The sequence below is a fragment of the Bufo bufo genome, chromosome 1 (assembly GCF_905171765.1).
Source record: "Bufo bufo chromosome 1, aBufBuf1.1, whole genome shotgun sequence".
NCBI classification, from domain to species: Eukaryota; Metazoa; Chordata; class Amphibia; order Anura; family Bufonidae; genus Bufo; species Bufo bufo.
The window spans coordinates 233635882-233654390 of record NC_053389.1 but is presented as its reverse complement, the minus strand read 5'-3'; the positions used below and the strand labels follow the sequence as shown (position 1 = coordinate 233654390).

The following is an 18509-nucleotide window of genomic DNA, read 5'->3' as shown; positions in this document are numbered from 1 at the left end:
AATAAGACCACCACAAGTTAGAGCAAAACCAGGGCTGATCTATGGGGCTGACAATCCTCTGGTCACAGCAGCAGATGCGCTCTCTCCTCTCATTTCAATTTCTAGCAATATATGATTCTGCTCAGTTTAGCTTCTCTCTGCAACTTCTGTCATAAGCAAATGAAAAAACGGTATTTTACAAAGAGATGACTGACTTACTTTTCTGGGCTTGTGTTACTGCAGTGATAGATTTTCTTGCATAAAAGTAATTTCACTTCTTTCCAGTTAGTAGTGGAGCAGGACGCCTGTGCTCTACAGTCTGGGGGTAGTTAGGACATGTAGCAGAGCTGGCTAGAGAGCTGCACCAGGACACTCACCAGGTATCACACCTCAGACAGCTGTCTGCTCCACTAGAAGTAGCTGGGATTCTCTTGTGCAGGATACAGGGCTTGGCCTCTGGGAGGGACAGGAAGAGAAGGAGGAGGACTCACACACAGTGCAGGATTCAAAGGACTTGTTACAGTTAGATGTAATTTTACTACCCAGCAACGTGGTAAATGTCCAAAATGCTTTACGTAGTTTGTGAATTTGTCAAAAATAGTGTAAAGTCACATAACAGGCAAGGATCAATCTAAAGTCTCCTAATACAGTGGAAATACTGGGGCTGAACACAGATCATTATGTCTCATACAACTACTCCGAATCATAAAGAAATTGATAACAAAACACCCTGAGTAATAGCACAGTTGTTTACGACCAATGGAAATCTGTCCAGTTAATCTGAAATTTTCTCATACATGGTTCCAAATATATCTGAATATAGTTGCTCAGCTAACAAGAGAAATAAGCTGCAAAGAGGGAATAACAACTGCTCTACACACAATTCTGATCAGAAATTTTCAATTCAGTTGTCATGACAAACTAAACATGTTACCTTCACACTTCCCATATAAACAAGAACATAACTACTATAATACTACCTCCTATGTACATGAATATAACCACTGTAATACTGCCTCTTTTGTACACGAATATAACCACTGTAATACTGCCTCCTATGTACAAGAATATAACTACTATAATACTGCCCCCTATGTACAAGAATATAACTACTATAATACTGCCTCCTATGTACAAGAATATAACTATTATAATACTGTCTCCTATGTACAAGAATATAACTACTATAATACTGCCTCCTATGTACAACAATATAACTACTATAATCCTGCCTTCTATGTACAAGAATATAACTACTATAATACTGCCTCCTATGTATAAGACTATAACTACTATAATAATGCCTCCTATATACAAGAATATAACTACTATAATACTGCCTCCTATGTACAAGAATATAACTACTATAATATTGTCCCTATGTACAAGAATATAACTTCCATAATACTGCCTCCTATATATAAGAATATTACTACCATGATACTGCCTTCTATGCACAAAAGTATAACTACTATAATACTGCATCCAATGTGCAAGACTATAACTACACTGCTCAAAAAAATAAAGGGAACACTTAAACAACACAATGTAACTCCAAGTCAATCACACTTCTGTGAAATCAAACTGTCCACTTAGGAAGCAACACTGAGTGACAATCAATTTCACATGCTGTTGTGAAAATGGGATAGACAACAGGTGGAAATTATAGGCAATTTGCAAGACACCCCCAATAAAGAAGTGGTTCTGCAGGTGGTGATCACAGACCACTTCTCAGTTCCTATGCTTCCTGGCTGATGTTTTGGTCACTTTTGAATGCTGGCGGTGCTTTCACTCTAGTGGTAGCATGAGACGGAGTCTACAACCCACAAAAGTGGCTCAGGTAGTGCAGATTATCCAGGATGGCACATCAATGCGAGCTGTGGCAAGAAGGTTTGCTGTGTCTGTCAGCGTAGTGTCCAGAGCATGGAGGCGCTACCAGGAGACAGGCCAGTACATCAGGAGACGTGGAGGAGGCCGTAGGAGGGCAACAACCCAGCAGCAGGACCGCTACCTCCGCCTTTGTGCAAGGAGGAACAGGAGGAGCACTGCCAGAGCCCTGCAAAATGACCTCCAGCAGGCCACAAATGTGCATGTGTCTGCTCAAACGGTCAGAAACAGACTCCATGAGGGTGATATGAGGGCCCGACGTCCACAGGTGGGGGTTGTGCTTACAGCCCAACACCGTGCAGGACGTTTGGCATTTGCCAGAGAACACCAAGATTGGCAAATTCGCCACTGGCGCCCTGTGCTCTTCACAGATGAAAGCAGGTTCACACTGAGCACATGTGACAGACGTGACAGAGTCTGAAGACGCCGTGGAGAACGTTCTGCTGCCTGCAACATCCTCCAGCATGACTGGTTTGGCATTGGGTCAGTAATGGTGTGGGGTGGCATTTCTTTGGAGGGCCGCACAGCCCTCCATGTGCTCGCCAGAGGTAGCCTGACTGCCATTAGGTACCGAGATGAGATCCTCAGACCCCTTGTGAGACCATATGCTGGTGCGGTTGGCCCTGGGTTCCTCCTAATGCAAGACAATGCTAGACTTCATGTGGCTGAAGTGTGTCAGCAGTTCCTGCAAGACGAAGGCATTGATGCTATGGACTGGCCCGCTTGTTCCCCAGACCTGAATCCAATTGAGCACATCTGGGACATCATGTCTCGCTCTATCCACCAACGTCACATTGCACCACAGACTGTCCAGGAGTTGGCAGATGCTTTAGTCCAGGTCTGGGAGGAGATCCCTCAGGAGACCGTCCGCCACCTCATCAGGAGCATGCACAGGCGTTGTAGGGAGGTCATACAGGCAAGTGGAGGCGACACACACTACTGAGCCTCATTTTGACTTGTTTTGAGGACATTACATCAAAGTTGGATCAGCCTGTAGTGTGTTTTTCCACTTTAATTTTGAGTGTGACTCCAAATCCAGACCTCCATGGGTTGAAAAATTTGATTTCCATTTTTAATTTTTGTGTGATTTTGTTGTCAGCACATTCAACTATGTAAAGAACAAAGTATTTCAGAAGAATATTTAATTAATTCAGATCTAGGATGTGTTATTTTTGTGTTCCCTTTATTTTTTTGAGCAGTGTACTATAATACGGCCTCCTATGTACAAGAACTACTATAATACTGCCCTCTATTTACAAGAATATAACTACTATAATACGGCCTCCTATGTACAAAAATATAACTACTATAATACTGCCTCCTATGTTCAAGAATATAACTACTATAATACTACCACATATAGTTCCATGTATAAGAGTATAACTGCTACACAAAACAGGTGTAGGTCCTCTTTAACCACATGGCAATAAGGGTTAATTCACAAAGTGCTAGAGTCCTCTGTACAACTGAGGGTCTGCAAAGCATAATGTAAACAGCTCTCTGTGTCTGAGGAGGTGTTCCTTCCACAGTGACTGGGAAGGAGGGGGCGATCACCACACCCACATCAGTAACCTCACTCAATGCTCCCATTACATAACAATTCTGAGAGCTCAGGTACTGAGGGATGGAGCTATATACGGTATATGTTTCCTTATATAATCCATACACATTAAGGAGTCCTCAGTTCTCAGTGGAGGGGCAGCTGCACACAAGCTGTCTCCTTCTCTAGTGACATAAACTGTTCAGGAGACCTCTCCTGCATAACGGAAACGGGACGGATCCGTTATGCAGGCCATAGACTTCTATTATGACGGAAAGAATAACGGGGACTTCCGGTTCCGGCGCCGACATGAGTGGACGCACGGTGTAGAGCTCTGCGATACCCGACTAACTACCAAACGCTCCACGACGAACCGGCCTTGTTACAGTGCAGGGTCTGGGCACACCGACAATCACTCCCAACCCTGTACTTTATGGACCGGTTTCTGGTCAGTATGGGCAGCAAAACAAAGCAGAAGGGGCAGCAAAAGACAACAAAGGCTCCCGCTGAGACACACAGCATGGCGGATCCCGCCCCCCTGTTCGCGCCAGTCGAGTCTCCTCATTCACCACCAGAGGATGGATCGATGAATGGTGAAGATATGAATTCAGAGATCACAGTGAACTACAAAAGGCTGGCATTGGAAGTGGCAGCCAGAATATTACCAGATCTACAAGAGTCACTGTCATCCACAGTATCTGAATCGCTGTCGCAGCTTCAACAGGAGCTTACAGAACATGGCCGAAGAATAACCACATCAGAAGGCAGAATAAGTTCCTTAGAAGATAGCTATCTACAACTCTAGGCTACGCATGCAAAGCTATTACAGGATAACAAGAGACTGGGGGACAAATCGATGACTTGAAGAATCGTTCCAGGAGCAACGACCTGCGCCTGGTCGGAGTCCCTGAATTCATACCCATGCAAGATCTACTGACCATATGTGAGAAAGAGCTTCCAGCGGCACTCAATATACCCACAGTTTGCAAAGTGGAAAGAGCCCACAGAATAGGCCCGCCACAAATGACCCCACAACATGATGTAAATGTATCTGCACTTCATCCTGCACTGCAACAGAGACCAAGACAAGTCATTATGCGATACTTGGACTTCTCTGAGAAAACTTCCATTCTTAGAGCCTACAAGCGGCAGAAGAAGAGAATTTTCCTCTATCTGCTCAGAGCTATATCGCTCACAAATCAAATTCGCATTGCTATATCCTGCAACCCTGAAAGTTTTTGACGATGGCGGCACGTCTACTCTATTCCATGATCCGCAAAAGGCAAAGCAAGCTCTACAAGATGGCGTAATCTGCTGCTCAAGCCGTACGGATACAGATCATAAGAGACGCAGACTCCAGCAAGGAAGGGAACAACAGACCGAATCGGCTGGTGATGGAGCACGACAGGATCAGATAGAACAGAAGAAAAAATTTGTATCTCAAGAAAATTGTTGAACTTTCATCGCGCTAAACCTGGTGTAGTATTAGGGGGTACATAATATTGCCTGATGGGATAGGTCCTAAAAGAGAGATCAAAGAGAAAAAATTAGGGGGATTATGCAGCCAGCCAGTCGCAGGGGCAACACGTGAGGTGCACGGTGGACCGATGAGTGGCCAAATAATAACACACAGTTCATCAGTTTACTCACGGTTAGCAGAAAGCCTCCCTGGGCTGGCAGCACAGTGTTGAGGTGGACAGCACGAAATCCTCCGGGGCACGCTCTGTGGTAGGAAGCATCAGCCAAGATGGTGGTTGAGGTGCCCTTGATGTTAGGGGTGCTTAGGGTGCTTGTTGCGGCTGAGTCCCTTGATCATTTTTGTCGTGACGCCAGTACCGTTAATGGTGGTACAACCAATAGTGGTAATAATGAGGTAGACAGTGGTAAGATGCAACTCACAACTTTTACTGTTGATGACTTTGGTTGCAGCAGTACAAAATACAGTCTCTGGTTGGTATTAGAGTTAATTCTGCAGATCCACTGTTCCTAGGCTTTCTTAGGCTTGATTTTGAGCTGTGGTTAGGGAGTACCTTGTTCCTGTTGATGTGCTCAGTCCTATACCTTGTCCTTTTCCTACAAGCTAAGCATTGTGACAGGTAACTCATCTGTTTCCCAGAAGTATGGTGTGGCTGCCAAAAGCTATAAGTCCAACCACCATGCGCAAAGGTGTCTGTGGCCCTAAATAATGGCTTTTATCACCGATGAATCCTTAGGAAGCTTGTTTCTATTCCAGGGAGGCAGACTCTCTCCTACTGGTCAGGGATGCAAGTATATAGTCCGGCCACAGAAGGAAAACTCTCTTCTGCGCCTCACACCTTAGTACTACCTCATAGCGAAGTTGGCTCCACTCACTAATCCGTGGTGTGGAGTCTTCACTCTACATTCTCTCCCACTAATCTAATCTGATCTACTCAGATCTGCTCTAATCTCTAACTCCTTCTCACTACTCCCCCTCACTAGGCCTGACCTAGGTATATATAGAAGTTTTATCCCCATCTATTGGTGGGATGTATAAATTACACCTAATCTGCCTGGTAACAGGGATTTTGCAGATAAATTAGTACAAAGTCATATAATGCAGCATAGTACAAATTTTAGAGTAAAAAGTGCTTTTAAGCAGTGCCCACACACGTGTAGTGGGACGCTGCAATTATATGAAGAAAACAGCAAAATGGGGGGGGGGAAAGGGGGGGTCTAAATAACAATAAGTTCAAAAGTATAAGTTTTTGAAATGCCTTCTTGCCAATTTATATAAGTACAAAAGAGAGCGGGTTAGTCAGGAGCACCGTAGATACGTGTGTTCTTGGGAAAAGTTATGAACTCATGTCGGAAAAAAGTGATGTCCGAATCATATATCTTTTGCAAATGTTTAGGATGTTAATCAAATTTTTAGTTCAATGTATTCTGTTGAAATGTTATAAGAGGGAGTTATATACATCTCGTTTTAAACATATGCTTGAAATCGTTAGAAAAGCTTGTAGATCAGCCACTATGCATCACAACATGGTACCATGACAAGGATCATTTCATGGAATGTCAAGGGACTAAAGTCACCACAGATTAATGGTGCGGAAACACCTCAAACACCTGAAAGCAGACATAGCCTTGCTCCAAGAAACACACTTACCAGAGTCAGATTTTTTTCGCATGCAGAAATTGTGGGTGGGTGAAATTCAGGGCTCATCTTCTATGGGTTCAAAAGGAGGGGTGTTGATACTATTACATAAGAAATTAATACACAAGGTGAAATCAATTACACAGGACCAACAGGGGAGGCTGATACATTTGATCCTAGAATCTCCATCAGAGACTCTGAGTAGGGATGAGCGAACCCGAACTGTATAGTTCGGGTTCGTACCGAATTTTGGGGTGTCCGTGACACGGACCCGAACCCGAACATTTTCGTAAAAGTCCGGGTTCGGGTTCGGTGTTCGGCGCTTTCTTGGCGCTTTTTGAAAGGCTGCAAAGCAGCCAATCAACAAGCGTCATACTACTTGGCCCAAGAGGCCATCACAGCCATGCCTACTATTGGCATGGCTGTGATTGGCCAGTGCACCATGTGACCCAGCCTCTATTTAAGCTGGAGTCACGTAGCGCCGCACGTCACTCTGCTATGATTAGTATAGGGAGAGGTTGCAGCTGCGACGTGAGGGCGAGATTAGGCAGATTAACTCCTCCAAAAGACTTCATTCTGTGATCGATCTGCAGCTGTGGATCATTGAAGTGCTATTATTGACTTGCTCACTTTTTTTAGGCTGCCCAGAGCGTTTTTAGATCACTTTTTTTCTGGGGTGATCGGCAGCCATTTTGTGACTTGTGGTGCGCCAGCACGAGCTATCACCAAGTGTATTTAACCATCGATAGTGTGGATATTTTGTGCTATATCCTACATCAGCTGCAGGCTGAGCCTGTGTCACCGAAGTGCATTTAACCATCAACAGTCTGGTTATTTTTTGGCCATATACTACATCAGCTGCAGGCTGAGCCTGTTTCACCCAAGTGCATTTAACCATCAACAGTCTGATTATTTTTTGGCCATATACTACATCAGCTGCAGGCTGAGCCTGTGTCACCCAAGTGCATTTAACCATCAACAGTGTGGTTATTTTTTGGCCATATATTACATCAGGGGCAAGTTGAGCCTGTCACCCAGCGCCTAAAAAATAGACCTGACATTTCTATTCAACCAAATCTGCACAGTTTTAGCTGGTCAAGTTATTTGTAGTGACCGTCAAAGCAGACTTTTTGTTCTGGGTTGAAAAAGCATTCCCAAATTTGCCATTCTGAAAATAACTAGTTTGTGGTATTTCAGGCCTACTTGAAATCTATCCCAAAAAGAAAATCTTACATTGAAGTTATTGATAGTGTCATTCAGAAAAACCTAAGACACACGCTAGCGTGCTGATAGAAGTGTCATTCTGTGATTAAACCTATAACTGTCACACAGCGCAAAAAAAAACAGGTCTCACGTCTCAATTTAACCAAATCTGCACAGTTTTAGCTGGTCAAGTTATTTGTAGTGACCGTAAAAGCAGACTTTTTGTTCTGGGTTGAAAAAGCATTCCCAAATTTGCCATTCTGAAAATAACTAGTTTGTGGTATTTCAGGCCTACTTGAAATCTATCCCAAAAAGAAAATCTTACATTGAAGTTATTGATAGTATCATTCAGAAAAACCTAAGACACACGCTAGCGTGCTGATAGAAGTGTCATTCTGTGATTAAACCTATAACTGTCACACAGTGCAAAAAAAACCAGGTCTCACATCTCTATTCAACCAAATCTGCACAGTTTTAGCTGGTCAAGTTATTTGTAGTGACCGTAAAAGCAGACTTTTTGTTCTGGGTTGAAAAAGCATTCCCAAATTTGCCATTCTCAAAATAACTAGTTTCTGGTATTTGAGGCCTACTTGAAATCTATCCCAAAAAGGATATCTTACATTGAAGGTACTGATAGTGTCATTCAGAAAAACCTAAGACACACGCTACCGTGCAGATAGAAGTCTGATTCTGTGATTAAACCTTAACCTGTCACACAGTGCAAAAAAAAACAACAGGTCTCACATTTCTATTCAATGGTCTGCCGGGTGTTCACTCCAAGGTCATGGAAGTCACGCCTGCGGCCACCCCGTTCTCCGAGGTATATGTCCTGAAATCCAGCTGAAAGCTGCAGAACATCAGTCGGAGGTCTCTCCACTACTGGCGGGCCTCTCTGGCGCCCTCTTCCCACAAGCAAAGGCTCGGCTGGTGGCTGCTGGGGTCTTTCAATGCGTCTAGGTTCTTGAGCCTCTTGCTCCTGTCCAGGCTGTCCTTGGCTGGGCTGCCCCCTGGCATGTGCTCTTCCGCGGGCTCTGGCTCGTCCACTCATCTTCTATTCCTGAGAGGATATAAACAGCTAATAAGGTCAATCTGCCGCCTAGCAGCTCCGCCGTGGCACAATCACCTCAGAACTCGCACACTGGTGACTTTAGGTATCTTCACTGGTCACTTTGAGCAGAATGATGACATCCGAGTCACGGCACCAAATGTAACCCTCTTTTCCTTGCACCATCTGCGACACCTCCAGCTTTCACACTCACTCGGTCACCAGCTCCTCCAGGCATAAACTCTAAGTGGACTCTAAGGGACGACACTCAGGTCTTCTGTGGTTTAAAGCTTTATTGAGGTGTAGTGCACTTGGCTGGAGCCTGTAATACAACAGGGAAACACTGCCACTATGTGGTATACAGCCAGGTCACCAGCCCACCTATATCATAACAGGCAGTCATTATATTACATTCCCACATACATGTTACAGGATATAACAAAGCATACAGAAAAATGAACAAGAGAAAATCATTTACAAAGATATTGCAGCAGGGTGACCTGGAATACAGCATGTCTTGCAGCCATTTTAGAAAGAACACATGTCTCTTTAACTGTACATCATCTACTCAGCCTAGCATGTGCTGCAGGGTTTAAAGGCTGCTAAAAAACATACAGTCACCTCTTTACATTCTACAGAACTATTATGGGTATATATTATAACTTTTTACAATAGATAAATGAACTTTAGCTTTAGAGAACTTAGACAGAGATCCTACCTCCTTCACAGTAAATGTCTGCACTGAGGAGACCAAACCAAGTAGCAGAATACACAGGGGGCTTTCTGGAAGAGTCCACTGTAAAGACTCTGTCTGTTAAAACTTTCCTCAGTTATCTAATAGCACATTTGAAGAGGTTTATTTAGCATGTCCTGACTCTCTGCTAACAGCTTATAAATATATGGAACTATATTTAACAAGTGATCATTGCTGCAGCTCCTGTATATTGGTATGACCCTATTGCAAACCTGCAGACTGGATATTTGGTGAAACTTCATGTGGTTCATATCGACTGTACTACACCACTGACTTGGTGCCTGGGCCTAAATATGTGACAGTGGCCTGTTCCAGTGGTGGGTGACGTGATGCCTGATTCTCTGCTATGACATGAAGACAGATTCTGCGCTGACATAAGGCCAGATTCTCTGTTACGGGACCTCTCTCCTCTGCCTGGGCCTAAATGTGTGACAGTGGCCTGTTCCAGTGGTGGGTGACGTGAAGCCTGATTCTCTGCTATGACATGAATACAGATTCTGCGCTGACATAAGGCCAGATTCTCTGTTACGGGACCTCTCTCCTCTGCCTGGGTGCCTGGGCCTAAATGTGTGACAGTGGCCTGTTCCAGTGGTGGGTGACGTGAAGCCTGATTCTCTGCTATGACATGAATACAGATTCTGCGCTGACATAAGGCCAGATTCTCTGTTACGGGACCTCTCTCCTCTGTCTGGGTGCCGGGGCCTAAATGTGTGACAGTGGCCTGTTCCAGTGGTGGGTGACGTGAAGCCTGATTCTCTGCTATGACATGAATACAGATTCTGCGCTGACATAAGGCCAGATTCTCTGTTAAGGGACCTCTCTCCTCTGCCTGGGCCTAAATGTGTGACAGTGGCCTGTTCCAGTGGTGGGTGACGTGATGCCTGATTCTCTGCTATGACATGAAGACAGATTCTGCGCTGACATAAGGCCAGATTCTCTGTTACGGGACCGCTCTCCTCTGTCTGGGTGCCGGGGCCTAAATGTGTGACAGTGGCCTGTTCCAGTGGTGGGTGACGTGAAGCCTGATTCTCTGCTATGACATGAAGACAGATTCTGCGCTGACATAAGGCCAGATTCTCTGTTACGGGACCGCTCTCCTCTGTCTGGGTGCCGGGGCCTAAATGTGTGACAGTGGCCTGTTCCAGTGGTGGGTGACGTGAAGCCTGATTCTCTGCTATGACATGAAGACTGATTCTGCGCTGACATGAAGCCAGATTCTCTGCTATGGCATGAAGAGACTGATTCTCTGCTGACATGAAGCCAGATTCTTTGCTATGGCATGAAGAGACTAATTCTCTGCTGATGTGAAGCCAGATTCTCTGCTATGGGACCTCTGTCCAATTGATATTGGTTCATTTTTATTTTTTTAATTTTAATTTTAATTCATTTCCCTATCCACATTTGTTTGCAGGGGATTTACCTACATGTTGCTGCCTTTTGCAGCCCTCTAGCTCTTTCCTGGGCTGTTTTACAGCCTTTTTAGTGCCCAAAAGTTCGGGTCCCCATTGACTTCAATGGGGTTCGGGTCCGGGACGAAGTTCGGGTCGGGTTCGGATCCCGAACCCGAACATTTCCGGGAAGTTCGGCCGAACTTCTCGAACCCGAACATCCAGGTGTTCGCTCAACTCTAACTCTGAGCAATTATAATGTATATGGGCCAAACAACACTAACACTAGCTTCTTTGGAGACCTGAGAGACAGGATACACAGAGACTAAGTTTCATTACAAATAATAGCGGGAGATATGAACGCAGTGATGTCCCATGAAGAAGATAGGCGGAGCAACACAAGCAGAAAAATATTACCTAGATCCAGAGATAAGGTACTGATGAAATTGTTGGTAGAAACAGGTTTACGAGATGTATGGCGTAGCTTTCATCCGGAAGGTCGGGAATTCACACATTTTTCGGTAGCACACAATTCATGGTCACGACTTGACTACTTTTTAGCAAATGAGAAAGTTCTTCAGAGAGCTATAGATATAAACATAGGACACTTGTCACCGCCAGCTCTCTGAGAAGGTCTGGCAGACGTTCTTCTGTACCTCTTGCATGATGTTCTTTGTTTTGGTTTCACTTTGTCATCTCCTTTCCTTCTCAGAGGGCAGGGAAGGCTGTATTGAGAGGGAAAATACTAGCATACACAAGAAACTTGAGAAAAAAGACTCTCACGAAATTAACAGCTTTAACTAATACGCTCAGAGACGCCTATACATAATTTACACTTCATCCCTCACCACATACTAAACAAAAATGGATAGATTCAAAAACAGAATATGACGAATGGATCAGACGGAGAGAAGAGATAGATGGAACAAAAAGGGAAGCTCAACTATTCAAATTTGGAAATAAAATCAGGCAGACTTCTAGCTAACCTAGCAAAAGGGTCCAAACCACCTTCGCTGATATCATCACTCAAAAACACACAGGGAATTACATGCCATCAACCAATAAAAATAATAGAGATTTTGAGAGACTTTTATGAAAACTTATACAAAATCACCTTCAGGAGGCTTTACCCCAGGCAAAACTTGGCTGAAAAACATCCCCTTATCAAAAATAGCACCTGAAGACTTAGAATTACTAAATCAACCTATTACTCCTGAAGAAATTCAGAAAACAATAAGTAAATCAAAAAATAGGAAAGCTCCAGGTCCAGATGGATATACAAACGAATTCTATAAAGGTACTTGCACCTAAGATTACGAAAACACTCACAGAGGTGTACAACATGATATTGAAGGGACAACCCATACCACCAGACATTAACACAGCATACATTAAAGTCCTCCCTAAAGCAGGTATAGATAATACACTGGCATCCTCTTATCGTCCGATCTCTTTGATAGATAACTACATGAAACATCTCTCAAAGATAATGACAGATTATCTATCTTTTTACCCAAATTGATCTCAAGTCATCAAACTGGATTCATACAAGGTAGATCAGCTGTTTATAATATTCGTAAGGTTTTGACAATACTAGATGAGATAAAAATAAACCCACGTCTGCACTCTAGGTCTGCACAATTGATGCTGAAAAAGCATTCGATAACGTAAACTGGTTATGGATCAAAGAAATCATGGGATTTCAGGGCCAATTTAGAAAATATATCAACTCCCTTTATAGCTCCCCAATGGCAAGAATTTCCATCCCTGGTTTCATTTCCCGTCCTTTCACTCTACAAAAGGGCACCAGACAGGGCTGCCCACTCTCACCTTTACTATTTAACATAGCGCTAGAACCTCTTTCAAGGGCGATTTATCTGTCAAACAAGATTACACAGATATCCAAATTGGAAAACTCTCCCTCAAACAGGCTTTTTTGTAGATGATTTATTACTTTTTTTTAGCAAAACCACAGGACGAGTTACAGGCGGTTTTTGATCTTCTTTCCCAGTTTTTGATCTTCTTTCATCAGCTCCTTGTACCTGATGAAGGGGAGTGATTCCCAGAAAAGCGTTGTATTGCTGCAATAAAACATCATACTCCTGACCCTGGTGATCTGTGGACGGTTCTTTGCGCCGTGGGACGCTTTGTTTTCTATGTACTACTTATCTTCTTGGGGATTCCAGGCATCTCCGTTAAGAAGATTCCTTTTGATCCCGTGGCTGCAGACCGCCATTTCCAGGTGTTCAGGTCCTTCTGATGAGCTTTTACTAGAGTTGTGCCTAACATTTGCACAACCTCACAAGGTGAGCCTTGCAATTTATTATTCTTATATCCTTTGGTTCTCGCAGAATTACCCTATGGTGCGCACATCTGTTTAATTACAGTACAAACCAAGCCTGCTTATCGAGTTTGGGGAAATGTCAGGTTTTAAAGTCAATATGACAAGGGGGCGTGGCCGGCGGCGCATGGAGCTGGACGGGCGGTGAGTGAGCTCTGGCCCAGAATAGCCTAAATAGCGGCTCACAGCAACTTACTTTAACCCTAAGGCCACCAGGACTTTCCTGCAGGTCCCTTGCCTCTGCAGACTATGGGCAGGATCAAAAAGAAAGTGGTGTCAGCGAAGCTGACAGTTTTATACGGCGGTAGGCAGCACTCAAGATGGCGCCAAGAGTAGCGTGCACGCCGACAGCTCAGTGAAGGCGGCGGGATCCGCAGCAGCAGGCGCGACTCCACAACCTGTGTCTCTAGCTTCACAAGGCTGCTGGTGGCCTTTACAGCAAGCCCACCTGCTTCAGGTACATGGAGGGTCCCCACAGACTTACCCAGGCAATGATGGGCCCACACATATGCACCCCCAGGGCCAGGGGTACTTTACTGAGGTCCGGGGCAGGTCTCCTTCAACGCTGCAGCACATGAGCCATGGGCAGGCACACAGCCCTGCAGGAGGGGGCCAGCCTGTAACGGAAGCTCTTTTAATAGCATTGATGGGAGACCTGAGGAAATCCCTTCAAGCAGATATTAAAGAAATGTTGCTGCCTTTACAGAAAGAAATTAATGCTGTAGGATGCAGAACGTCCCATTTGGAATGTAAAATGGCAGAATACGCCCAGGCGCACAATGTTTTAGTGGATGCCAGTAACGAAAAAGACGAAGAAATAGCAGCTTTGCTGCTTTTTACAGGAAATATGGGTATATAGTCCTCCCATATCTCTCAGAAGTATTTATAAAGGGGCTGCAGGGAGAAGGCCTCCCGACCTCCATGTACGAGGCACTGATAGTTTTAATTCCAAAAAAAGACAAGGATATTTTGGAGATGGGTGCTTATAGACCTATTTCTTTACTCAATACTGATATTAAGCTGCTCTCCAAGGTCCTGGCTAATAGACTCTCCAAGGTGATTACATCACTAATTCACCCAGACCAAAATGGGTTTATGCCTGGGAGGGGTACCAATTATAATATACATAGTTTGTTTGCTAATATCCAAACTTCTGGGGATCCTGTCATTAGACGCCACGACAGGGTTGAGTGGGGCTTCCTCTGGAAGGTGATGGGAAAAATGGGATTCGGCCCAAGGTTTATAGCCATGGTTCGTTTGTTCTACAAATCCCCTCTGGCCAAACTTAGGATCAACGGGACCCTGACTAGGTCTTTGATGTTGGAGAGAGGCACCCGTCAAGGATGTCCTCTCTCGCCACTCCTATTTAACATTTATTTTGAGCCTTTGGCCATAAAGACCAGACAGGACCCAGGGGTTCTTGGATTTGGGATTGCGGGAGACAGGGGCGTAGCTAGAAATGCATGGGCCCCATAGCAAAAAAAATGTATGGGCCCCCCCCGTGCCATCCACAGATCCCCCTCCCCTAAATAGTGCCATCCACAGATCCCCCTCCCCTAAATAGTGCCATCCACAGATCCCTCTCCCCTAAATAGTGCCATCAACAGTATCAGGTGCCTCTCCCCCCCCATGTGCCAGTATCAGGTGCCAACCCCCCCCCCAGGTGCCAGTATCAGATGCCAACCCCACTCCCCCCATGTGCCAGTATCACGTGCCCCCCCGCTCCCCCCATGGCAGTAACAGTCGGGTATTAAAAAAAGAGTTCTACTTACCTCCATGTCCGCGATGCGATGCAGCCTCTTCCTGTGTCCCGCCCTGTATTGTGTCCCCCTGTATGTCCATATATGGAGTCAGTGCTTGCATTTCAGAAAAGTTTCTGCTGGGATTCGAACCCACGACCTTCTGTATCAGAGGCAAAGCACCTAACCACAAGACCATAAGAGATGCCTTGCTGCTGACTGAAAAAATATGAGACTTCTACTGTTATAGCTGGCTAAGTGTACATCTATACACATGACAGCTGCTCATATACAGAGATATAGCAGAGCTGAGTGTGCTGGGACAGCTGTCATATAGAGATATAGCAGTGCTGGGTGTGTTGGGGCAGCTGTCATGTTTATAAATGTACACTTAGCCAGCTATAACAGTAGAAGTTTTTCAATCAGTTGCAATGCCTCCTTTATGGCTGTGAGGGTAAATGCTTTGCCTCTGATACACTGATACATTGGAGGTTGTGGGTTCGAATCCCAGACACATCAGGAGACTTTAGGAGACAGTAAGATTAGCGAGGGGGCCTGAACATTAAGACTGCTGCTGTGAAGGGGCCCTGAACATTAAGACAAGAATCGATATTTAACTAACTTGAAAATAAACTGTCACACACGCTGCCGGGGCGCCGGGCCCTGAAGCAGCTGCTTCCCCGGTAGTTACGCCACTGCCTGGCTGCCTGTGTGTGTGTGTTAATAAAAAAAAATAATAATGAATGCGGTCCGGACGGGCCCCCAGCCACTGCTATGGCGATCCCTACGCCACTGGCGGGAGATCATGATCGGATCTCCTTGTATGCAGACGATATTCAGTTTTTTATGCAACAGACCAATACTACCCTGCCAAAAGTTATGGAGATTGTAGAAGTGTACTCCAGGTTCTCGGGCCTGGAGGTAAACTGGTCCAAAACTACCCTCCTCCCCATAGATAAGAGACAATTGTTAGTGGAGAGTCTATCTCTGGACCTGGGGATTGAGGACTCCATGAAGTACTTGGGGATAAAGGTTTCTGCTAATATTCAGGACTATGTTTAGCTTAATTTACTTCCGGCCATTATGAAGATTAGATCCAAAATTAAAATATGGCATCAGTTTACTCTCGAGAGGAGATAGGGTCTCCTTGGTGAAAATGATAGTTCTTCCCCAACTGCTTTATGTTCTCCGAAACTCACCGGTTTGGATAGAGGATAAATTCTTTAAATTGATAGAGAAGATGATCAATGATTTGCTATGGGGAAGAAAGCGGGTAAGGCTGAAACTGGATTATTTTTCAATGCTGCTGGAACGGGGGGGTTTGAACCTTCCGAGTTTCAGGGGATACTTTATTGCGTCTCAGTTATGTTTTTTTAATGAGTGGGAGGCCAGCCCCTTATGTAAAAAATTTGTGGATCAATTTGGTTTTCTTGATTTCTTTACTCTAATTACAGTCAGGATGCCTAATGAGTCGGAGGCAGGAGTTTGGAAGCTTTGTTAAGCTTGTTACCAGGGCCTGGAAATTGGTCAGGAGCTGGCTATCTATCAAATCCTCACTGGTTTGCACTCCACTATGGCAAAATCAAAGACTTCCAGTACTGAGGTCTAAGAATATTCACTACATAGCGCAAGTAGTTGGTGATGGTCGGATCCTCTCTCTTGAGGAGATCGTGCAGAAGGAAAACACAGGAGAAATAGTTTAGTTTAGATATCTTCAGTTACGATTGGCACTTTGTAGTACTGTGGATACAACACTATTAAGTATAGACACGTCGAGTTTTCTGCACAGCCTAATAAGGAAAAAGAATTCCGTTAAGGCTAATATAGCTTATTGTTACAAACACTTAATCAGGGCACGTTTTATGGATTGTCTCTCGCCTGGACAAAAGTCCTGGAGACTCACTTATCCTAACCCATCTTTTGAGGCTTGGGAGAGTGTATTGAGGAACATGGGTTTGGTTTCTTTAAGTTTTAATCACATAGTTGTTCAGTTTAATATTATGCACAGGATATATGTAACGCCGCTGTGGCTTCAGAGGCGTGGATTACAAGATAGCGTTGTGGAAGCCCGGATTCAGACTATTTGCATCTGTTTTGGGATCGCCCCCTTTTAGATGGTTATTGGGGAGCAATACACGAGTTTCTTGTGCGGCGACTACAGGTGGAGCTCCCTCGCCAGCCTCAGCTATGGATCCTTGGGGATCTCTCCGTTCTAAATGGCCAGAAGCCAGAGCACTGCCTTTTGATTAGGGTGTTGTTTGTGGCCCGTCTCCTGATCTCCAGGTCTTGGTTTGCATCTACTCCTCCTCATGTGAACCAGTGGCTGAATTTAGTCAACAAAATCAGAGATTATGAGGCCATTCTGTACAGGCAGAGAGGTTCATATGATAAATGGCTCAGGATTTGGGCAGCATGGAATGGGTGAAAGAATAACTGAAAAGTCTTATGTGCATTTAATTTTTTTAATTTTTTTCCCCCCGGTTATGGTGGCATTTTGGGGGGAGGGAAGTGGGTGGCTGGTGGGAATGTATGTATCCTGTTGTTCCTAATTTTGTAAGTGTTGATTAAGATGAATAAAAAAGATTTAAAAAAGAAAAAAGAAAAAAAGAAAAAAGAAAAAAGAAATAGCAGCTTTGGAAGCTAAAGTAATTGACCTAGAAGACATCTCTCGCAGAAACAATATTCGCTTTAGAGGTATTCCTGAAGTGGTCAAGCAAGAGGAATTGCATGAATACCTCACAGATTTGTTCACAGCGTTGCTACCTGATATTTCACAGAACGAGTTGTATATTGACCGTGCACATGGGGTCCCTAAACCCAAGAGGCTGCCGAGCGATGTTCCACGTGACGTTTTAGCTCGAATCACTTTCTATCATGTTAAGGAGAAATTGATGGCGGCAGCTCAGGACAATCCTACTTTGCCAGAAAGATTCCAGGAAATCTCCCTATTTACGGATCTATCTACCGCGACATTAGCCAAAAGGAGGGAATTCCAGGAAGCCGCCAAATTGCTTCCTTCTCAGGGCATTCCGTACAGATAGGGATTTCCAGCAAAGTTACTCATCTCCTTCAAGGGCAGGAAGTTTCTAGCTTCTAGTGCAGATGACGCCATGGCGTTACTGGTTAGTTGGCACTTGGCTCCAACAACGACGACGGGATCCAAAGCATCCTCACCGGCTAGAATTGAGGAGGAATGGGCGACTGTTCCTGGCGGACAATTCCCTGCAACATGAACTAAGCTGCCTGGATGGCCAAAGTTATATCCTTTTTTTTCCATTTCTTACTGCACTGAATGAAGGCATTTTAGGCTTTCACGGCCGTTCTTATGTTCTTACACCCTCTACAGGGACGTGATTTCAATACGTCCAATCTACATGTTATTGCAAAATTGGTTTACTTTAATTACGTTTTGTATGGTTTATTGTCTGTTTAGCCGTGAATGGGTCTATCCTCCCTATTATCAGTAATGTTTGCTTTTCTAAGGTTGAAAGGTTTTTCATGGTAATTACTCTGAATCT

General features: G+C 44.5%; 1 protein-coding gene across 1 annotated transcript in view; it reads right to left on the bottom strand.

Moving 5' to 3' along the window:
• SLC25A18 (solute carrier family 25 member 18) overlaps positions 1-427 on the bottom strand; it is a 31468-nt gene extending 31041 nt beyond the window's left edge. The window contains exon 1 of the mRNA XM_040436811.1: positions 199-427. The gene's annotated coding sequence lies outside the window, so the exon portion shown is untranslated. The remainder of the gene's footprint in view (positions 1-198) is intronic.
• Positions 428-18509: the final 18082 nt, after the last annotated feature.